The following is a 9,274-nucleotide window of genomic DNA, read 5'->3' as shown; positions in this document are numbered from 1 at the left end:
GGCCACGCGTCGCCCCGCTGCCTCCCCGGTTTCCCCCTCTCCTCTCCGGGCCGCGCCCACGCGAGGGGGACAAGCCCCCCCGCCCCACGCCCCGTGAGAGCGCCCCGCGGCCGCCTGCCGCGCCCTACCCCGCCCCGCCTGGCCTGGCCGTTGGTGGGCGGGGACTTAGTCCACGGTGGGGTAGCGACGCGGGAGCCGGCCGAGGCCCATCGGGGGTCGTCGGCAGCCCCAGTCCGCCTTAGAAACCTCGAAGACCTGTTCGTGGAATGCCCGTGATGCTTTGGGCATCGTACGGGGGTGAACGGGAACGTGTTGGGTTTTTTACCTCCTGCAGCTTACGATCTAGCAGGGAAGACAGGCATTAACCACGTAAACGCAAGTAAAGCTGTGATCGGTGCAGAGAGGGAGAATACGTGCTCTGAGGTTGTGGAGGCGAACGTCACCTAACCAAAAAGGTCAGGGAAGGCGTCTCTGAAGCAGTGATGCACACATTGACTCCTTCCCTCCCTTCTCTGCGCGGGCACACACAAACACATACACACACACATAGACCAACATACTCCCATGCACTCCTTAACCTAAAGACAAAAGAGAAATTACCTTACATATGTCTATATGCATACCTCTGTTAGTGGCTACAGGTACACTGTAGGTCAAGGCCAAGAAAAGGATGCTGATCTGGTGGGCTCTGTGGATGACAAGCTGCTTGAGATCCTTCTGTGGACTGATGATACCTCCTGGAGATGCACTTTTAAATGTCCATGTCTTCCCACTGGCAAATAGGTCAGCAATACTACACTCACCTTCGGAAACAAGATGAAATGACCATTAAATGGCCTGCTGTTTAAATGTTGAAAAGTTTCTTTTAAATATCCTACTGCTTAAACTTTAAAACTGTCATGGTTGTTAACTTTTTATTTATTCATTTGGAAATATCAACTGCTGTTTTTGAGCTAAATATTGGGGACAGCCAACTCCACTGAAATCTACCTTCCTAATGTTGTAATCAGTCTGCTAAGGAAGAGAGGCCAGTTAACTGATGATGGTGAGATGTGGTAAAGGGTTTTTTTTTTTAATGTGTAGGATGCCATGATAGGCCAGGGAAAATCCGACTGGGGTTATAAAAGATTTCTGAGAAATGGTGCTTGAAGGAAAGTAAAATGGTAGAATGGATGAGTTTAGGTAGGAGGGGGGAGACGGATATTCCGAGCACAGGCACATGGAACCACTATATGAAGGTGTAATTCTTTTAAAGGGCTAGAAAAACTGTCATGTGGCTGAAGCTGAAAGAATCTGTAGTCACTAGCAAGAGATGGGGCTAGACAGTAAACGGGGACCATATCCTGAAGGGCCTTGTGTAAGAAGCTAAGGAATTTTTACCTTAACATACAAAAGGTAAAAGAGAAAACGGCTTAATAAGATGAAACAAGACTCAGGGGTGTGCAGTAGCCTAGAGGATACTAAGAAAAAGAGGATCAGGTTGGAAGTAGAACCTGGAAATGAAACAAACATCTATAACCCATACTCACTCAGGGGCTTCTTACCCTTGAGAGATTTAAGTACACTTGGCCCTCCCATTTCCAAATGGAGCTGTGTTGGGCTCCTCTCTGTCCCCGTTCCTCTCTGAAGTATTTCTTTTCAGATCTGTTTAGGTACATTCCAGCTTTGTTCCTTTTCTTCAAGAACTCTAACTACCTCACCCATAGCTACCCTTCCCTCCCTGGGCCAGCTCCCAAAGTGCCATTCCTACCACACAGTTCTCCCCAGTGTATGTAGCTCCTCAATTCACTGCATCTCTTTGGGCGTACAGCCCTACCAAGCCAATCTGCATCCCTCAACTTCCCTGGGATTCTAGGGAACAAAAACTCCTTCATCTTGCTATTATTCACAACTGACTAGAAAGGGGAAAAGAAGCTCGGATCCTGGATGATGACAATAATCACAAAGAATCCAGGGGACGATATTTGAGAAGACATGAATTCTGTTAAGATGAGGCTGAGGCTGAGGCACCTGAGGGACATTTAAATAGAGTTGTCCAGAGGCATTTGGGCCTAGAACTCAGAAGAGAAGCCTGAACAAGAGCTAGAGGCATGTGAATTTTCAATAAGCCCTTAGTAACTGCAGCTATGGTTGTAGATGAGGTCACCCAGGGAAAGCACACAGAGTGGGAAGAACAGAGTACAGAATAAACCTAGGGACTCTGGCATTTAGGGGATGAGTCCAAAGGGACCCAATAAAGAGGAGCTGAGATTTGATAGTGAGGAGGAGAGACCTGTGGGAGAAGCCAAGAAAAGAAGGAACAGCCAGGAGATCAAGTGGCTCAGGAAGGTCAAGCAAAAGGAGGAAGGGAAGTACCAATTTGTTCTGTCTACATGGGGCTCAGTTCATTCATTGTGGAGTGATAAGGGTAAAAACCGGATTAGAGAGGGAGTAGGGAGGTAAGAAGAGAAGGGAGCTAATCAGACTTTCTATGCAGGAAGCTTGGCTATGAAGAGAAAGAGTTAGGATAGTAGCAAGGGTTTTTGTTTGGTTTGATTTTCAGATGGGAGAGGTGTAAGCCAAGTTTATGAGCTTAAAGATACTGGTGAAGATGATGAGCTGGGAGATCAGATCTAAAGCCTTAATAAACTGCAGCCAAGGGGCACCTCGGCAGCTCAGTCAGTTAAGCATCCGACTTTGGCTGAGGTCATGATCTCGGGATTCATGAGTTCAAGTCCCTCCATTGGGCTCTCTGCTCTTAGCATAGAGCCTGCTTCAGATCCTCTGCCCCTCCCCCCTCTCAAAAATAAATAAACATTAAAAAAAGAATATACGTTAAGTATAATTAAAATCATAATAAAGGTTATTATTAACATAACTGTCTAGTCCTTCCCTTTTCAAATTGCAAAGTGCTTTCACATCATCTCATTTCCTCAGAGTAAGCACAACCCCTATTTAATAATTATGGATGCTGGAGTGCAGAGACATATTCAAGTCCAAACTAATTGTGTACCTTCTTTCTTATCTCATGTTCTTATCTCTGTTAATGACAAAAAGTACTTCAATCTCCAACCCAGAAACCTTGAACCTGTTTTAATTCTCCCCACCCCTGAATTCTGTCCCTAAGTAATATGGAGTCATTCTTCCAAGTGTCTCAGGTTTGCCTTCTTTGATCTGCCTTTTTATACATCCACAAACAACTTCACTCTATCAAGATAACATGCTAACTATTGTCACGCTAACTTGGCTTACCCACTAGCTATTCCTGCTTATTAACCATGTACTTGAGTTCCATGAAAACTTTCGACCTGAAAATACTTTATTTTTTTTTAACATTTATTTATTTTTGAGAGGCAGAGTGAGACAGAGCATGAGCAGGGGAGGGACAAAGAGAGAGCAGGGGGCACACAGAATCCTATGCAGGCTCCAGGCTTTGAGCTGTCAGCACAGAGCCTGATGCAGGGCTTGAACCCACAAAAGTGATGAAATCAGGACCTGAGCCGAAATCAGACACTTAACCAACTGAGCCACCCAGGTGCCCCTGAAAATACTTTTAATTTATGAGAAAAGAATGACAGCCTTTCAAGAAACGAGACCATATATGTTGTTTACCTCCTGCAAATTTTTGCTTAAATCCTCTCTTCAATTAGCATGAGCCAGTAGTTCATTGATCCATTCACTTACCTCCCACTACTATATGCCCACAATATGCTGGCTACGCCAGTGCTGGGTTACAGAAAGACCAATGTGATATGACCTCTGCCCTCGGAGTTTATGATCTAATAAGAAACGTGTCCTTATGTCCCTTGGCAAGAATGTTATAATAAAGTTTACTGTAGTAAGTATGTGTCTTTTGCCAGGGGCCCTGGAAGCCATAAGGGTGGGTCACACAGAGCCAGCACTCAAGGAGTTCGTGGCCCAGCCAAGGAGACAAGAAAGCAAATAATGGCCCACTAGGTTTTCATGATATTCATGGACTAGCAGCTACAGGAACTTTAGGGTTCTTGGCCCAAGTCCCTCCTGCAGGAGCTGGGCAGAGCCTTTGGAGGCTGAGCTGTTTCAGGAGCAATGAGGGGAATATCTGTGGGTAAAGGAGAAAGAAAAGATGAAAAGCAGATGGGCTCTAATAGCAGGGGGAGATCTGGTTCCCAGGGTAGAGAAAGTACTGATGCAGTGGCTAGCTGTTGGAGGAAAGGGTGCAACCAAGGCTAGGCAATTGGAGTACATAAACTAAGGAAAACCCTCCAAAGGTGTCATGCAATGTCTCAAAACACAGTAAATGCTTGGTAAAACTTTTGTGCATTTTTAAAAGTTAATTTTGAGGGAGAGAGAAAAGGGATGAGAGAGAATCCTAAGCAGGCTCCGTGCTGTCAGCACAGAGCCAGATGCAGGGCTCAATTCCATGAAACTTCTCGCCTCCCAACTCCATTGTAAATGAGGTTTCTTGTATTCTGTTTCACAAGGTAAATAAACCTTATCAATTGGTTAAAATATGGCCAAATATGGCAAGTAATTTTTTTTAAGTTTATTTTCATTTATTTTGAAAGAGAGTGCTAGCGAGCATGAGTGGGGAAGAGGAAGAGAGAGGGAATTCCAAGCAGCTCCTTGCTGTCAGTGCAGAGCCTGATGTGGGGCTTGAACTCACAAACCATGAGATAATGAGCTGAGCTGAAATAAAGAGTCAGAGGCTTAACCAACTGAGCCAACCAGTGCCCCTAAATATGACAAGTATTGTAATTTGATTCCAAATAAAGGAGCTATAGAAAGGTTGATCTAACCCCTGTATTCATTCATACCTGCATGTAACAAATCCTTGTTGAATGGTTACTAAGTGCTAGGCACTGAGGCCTACTTTCTAATACTCTCATTGTGTTTGACACCAGGAAACCGACTATTAAGTAACTTCTGGGAAATCCCAAGGAGCAAATGAGGTGGGATTGGTAGATCAGGAACTCTGACATTGCCCAACATGTAGTCCAGACGCCAGTGATCTCAGTAGTTTCCTGGGAGATACAGGAGGAAGTGAGTTTTCCCGACCACACTTTACTGTCAGCACCATCAGTCCCTACTCTGACCTCAGGTCCCCAAGGAAATGAAAACTTGCTCCCCCTTGCAAAGACATGCCCCCCACATGTAGGTCCACAGACCTGTGGACTAGAAGGGTGTAATGATCTTGTGCTCCTCCCATCAGAAGTAAACGAACCGGGTTCATCTACATGACCAGACCAGCCGAGAAAGGGGCTCGGGGCCGGAGATGCAGAATGAAAGGAGATGAGATGAGAACTGGGTAAGCTGAGTCTTGAGAAGTCCAAAGCTGAGTATGCAAGGAAATAAGGAGGCAACGAGGCTGGGGATGTGAAGAAGGCTGAAGAGGCTGAGGCACCGAAGCTGCTGTGAAGAGAGGAAGGCAGGGAGCGGTGTCTGGCTGGAAGGGTAGGATCCTGCAGGTAAACCGAAGGAAAAGCGCCAAGTGTGCCCTTCTGCAGGTCATCAGTTGCAAACCTGCCTGTCCCATTAGCAAATACATATAAACAAGAGGACCCCCTTAAACAAGTCTCACGTCAGCAGATCCCGCCTCCTCTAACTCATTCTGACTAATTTCCAAGTACAAACAGTAGTGATTTCATGCTTAGTGTCCTTTAAATCTCAAATAAATAGCAGACCATTCCTGCTGTGGCATTCTTTGTAGCCTTTAAAATAACCTGTGAAGGAGCAAATATAGAACACAAAATAATGTACCTAAAAACTTTGCTGTTCAATGAATGTTTGATAGGTGAATTAACGGTTTTAGGATGCTGTACTTTTAAAGTCTAATTTGGCTACTTAGGAAGATATTTGAGGGGCTCCTGGGTGGCTCAGTTGGTTGGGTGTCTGGCTTTGGCTCAGGTCATGATCTCATGGTTCATGGGTTCGAGCCCTGCATCAGGCTCTGTGCTGACAGCTAATTCAGAGCCTGGAGCCTGCTTCAGATTCTGTGTCTCCCTCTGTCTCTGACCCTCCCCTGCTCGCACTGTCTCTTTCTGTCTCTCAAAAATAAATTTTTTTTAAAAACCATCAAAATTAAAAAAAAAGGAAGATATTTGAACTGATTGGTAGTTCACCTATGAGACAAGATTGTACAGAATAATCAATTGATGAAGTAAAATGATTTCCCTTCTACGACTCTGAAAATTTTATCAAATAGGCTTTGGACTGTGCTATTTAATACAGACATAATAAACTTAAGGTCCTACAAGAGCTTATCCAAAACTTAAGGTGACTGTGGTTTCCAACTACTGGCTTAAAATGCACATCTGCTCATTAAAACTAATTGGTGTTTTCTGTTATTAATGCTAGAATTCTGAGCTTCTTCCTACTGAATTTCAATCTCATTTGGAACATATATCACACAGGCCAGGGATTTAGAAGCAGCAGTCTTGTATTATTAGGTCACATTATACATTATTTCATTATAATTTTATAAATTATTTGTACAATAAAAGCTGGATTATCTGACATTGCCCTAAATTCTAGGAATCTTCAGTATCTCTGATAAGCTACCAAAATAAATCTTCATGCTAGTTGACTATTAATACAGAAACTCAACCAGTATTAACACATTCTGAACACAGGTCAAAGTCATCTCAAAATCTTTAGATAAGCAGAGGAAGGAAAAAAAATCTTTCTCACAAAATTCAAAAATAAGAGCTTAGGGCACCTGGGTGGCTCTGTTGGTTAAGTGCCCGACTTTGGCTCAGGTCATGATCTCACGACTAGTGAGTTCAAGCCCCCCATCAGGCTCTGTGCTCACAGCTTAGAGCCTGGAGCCTGTCTTCAAATTCTGTGTCTCCCTCTCTCTCTGCCCCTCCCCTGCTCTCTTTCTCTCTCTCAAAAATCAACATGAAAATTTTTATTAAAAAAATAAGAACTTAAGAGATTCATAAGATATTCCTTTTTTAAAGAAATAAAATGTCATGTAGGATACAGGGCTGTTGGATTTATGCAAGGGATGTGTTCCTGAAGACTTTATATAATTTAAAACATTAATTCAAGACAGAGGCTGACAAAGGGTGGCCTTTATTTTTACTTCAAAGAAGAAATGTCATGTAGCAATACTTAAATGGAATTGACAAAGCCAACTTCTTCTAGAATGTGTGATTCTTGATAATTTTTTAATTTGGGAGAATTTTCACTCTTTCAAACTTTGCATATTATGACTTAATATCTCTATAATGCTCTATTTCAAATATAAATAATTGAAAAATATATTAAAGGTGATTATGCTACAGAAGAAACTGGAGGAAGTTACAGAAAAGAAAAGAAACTGAAGGACACTCATTATAATAATCTGGTTTACCTAGCAAATACAATTTTTCCTTCAGGATATTTGCAGCATATAGTACAAAGAGCCAATATGCCTAATAATATACAACAAATTCTTACAAGTCAACAGTAAAAAAGATAAACTAGTGACATAAATCCTCTCTATGGAATTCTTCAGTAAAATCCACTTTACTTCTTAAAAAAAAAAAAGATATGGAGCATCTGGGTGACTCAATGGGTTGGACATCCTACTTCAGCTCAGGTCATGATCTCACAGCTCAGCTCCTGGATTCCTCCCGCCTGTCTCTGTGCTGACAGCTCAGAGCCTGGAGCCTGCTGCCTGCTAAGGATTCTGTGTCTCCCTCTCGCTCTCTGCCCCTCCCCTGCTTGCACTCTCTCTCAAATAAACACTTAAAAAAACTATTAAAATGTTTTTAAAAAAAGATAATCAATATTTTTTAAAGGGCAAAAGTATTTCACAGAAGAAATACAACCTATAAACATTAAACATTGTTGACATCAGCAACAATTAAAGAAATTCAAATTAAAGCAATGATTAGATGCCAAAAAGACTGATGAATAGCCCTAATTATTATAGGTGGGGGTTGGGGGGACGGTGAGAGATGAACTTTAGTCAGCATTAATGAGGGCGTAAATTGTTACAACCTCCAAAAGAGGTTGATTTGTCAACCTATATGGGAACCAGAAATTTCACACGTGGGAATCTGGCCTAAGGAAATAAAGCCACGAAGAGAGGAGGGGAAAATGTCCGTAAGCCCGTTGTTTACGGGACCCGGGATGTGCCTGCTCGACTGACTCAGGATGCACAGGTGCCAGCTAAAACACCAGCCCTTCCAGCAGCTTCCGCCAGGAATCCAGGCACCCAGAGAAACAGGGACTTTTGTAGCTGCTCTGAGGTGGCCAAGAAGATAGGTGGGAGGTCACATCTCTCAGTGGCATCTCACGAAAAAGTCCTCCACAAAGAGCTGCCTCTTCGCTTGGGCCTCTGGCCAACCCTGTGGCTCCTCCCAGGTCACCATGACTCAGGAAACCTGGTGGCCCTTCTTAAAAAACCAGGCCCAGAGGCTGGCATCCACCCTACAGTCATGGCTTCCCAGACCACCGTGGCCTAGGAGGAGGGGTGGCTCACAGTTGCTGCTAAGAACAAGAAAGCATCCCCGTTACTATGTTCGTAACAGTGAAAAACTAAGTCAAGTATAAATGTGCTCATATAGAAGATTAGACAAATTATGACACATACAATGGACTAGCTTTTGAAAGGAATGAGTCGGTCTGTTTTGGACCAAAACAGAACGATGCCTAAGAGGTACAAGTAAGGGGAAAGGCTTGTGGAACAGGATACGTGCCTGCTTGTACATCAAGATACCCCAATGCCTGGAACAATGTCTCCAACAAAGGAGGGGCTCGAATATTTGTTGAATGGATGCATGTTTGTAAAGGGAAACATCTCGAAGGCCTATAACCTTGTCTACTATGTTCCCTGCAATCTCCCAGAAGCTGGAAAATTACCTGGTAGCCCAAGTAATGTCATAGTGTATCCTTAAAAAATATGCAGCAGTTACAGCAGCTAACCCCACAGGAAGAAGACAGCAGGGAGAAGGAAGAGAGGCCACTTTTTACTTCCTTTGATTCTATATTCTTCAACTTTCCTTACAAGCAGCTAACACTGTTGTGATCATTTATATAATAGAGGAAGAGGGCAGAAAGCTTGATGTTTTTAGAAAAATAAGAGTAAAGTAAGTGTATGTCCTTCAAATTATTCTCATTTTAACTACTTCACTCCAGCCATTTTGTTCTAAGTCTCTAAGTAATGTGGGAAAAACTTAAAAACTAACATTCAGGCAGTGCGCCTGGTGGTCCTGTGGATCTGTCTCTTGCTTCAACAGTGTTTGGATGGAACAGACCCAGGGACGCCCCCTACTGCCAACTTCCGACCACCCTCCAACCTTTTTTCCAGTCACAACCTTCGGAG

General features: G+C 43.4%; 1 long non-coding RNA gene across 1 annotated transcript; it reads left to right on the top strand.

Annotated features, from left to right (window-relative positions):
- The first annotated feature begins 56 nt into the window (after positions 1 to 56).
- Positions 57 to 898, top strand: LOC115301642. The gene is made up of 2 exons (XR_003913208.1): positions 57 to 455; positions 633 to 898. It is a non-coding gene; the product is annotated as an uncharacterized LOC115301642 (long non-coding RNA).
- Positions 899 to 9,274: the final 8,376 nt, after the last annotated feature.

The sequence above is a fragment of the Suricata suricatta genome, chromosome 9 (assembly GCF_006229205.1).
Source record: "Suricata suricatta isolate VVHF042 chromosome 9, meerkat_22Aug2017_6uvM2_HiC, whole genome shotgun sequence".
In the NCBI taxonomy this organism is placed as follows: Eukaryota; Metazoa; Chordata; class Mammalia; order Carnivora; family Herpestidae; genus Suricata; species Suricata suricatta.
This window is presented reverse-complemented; position numbering and strand designations above follow the sequence as displayed.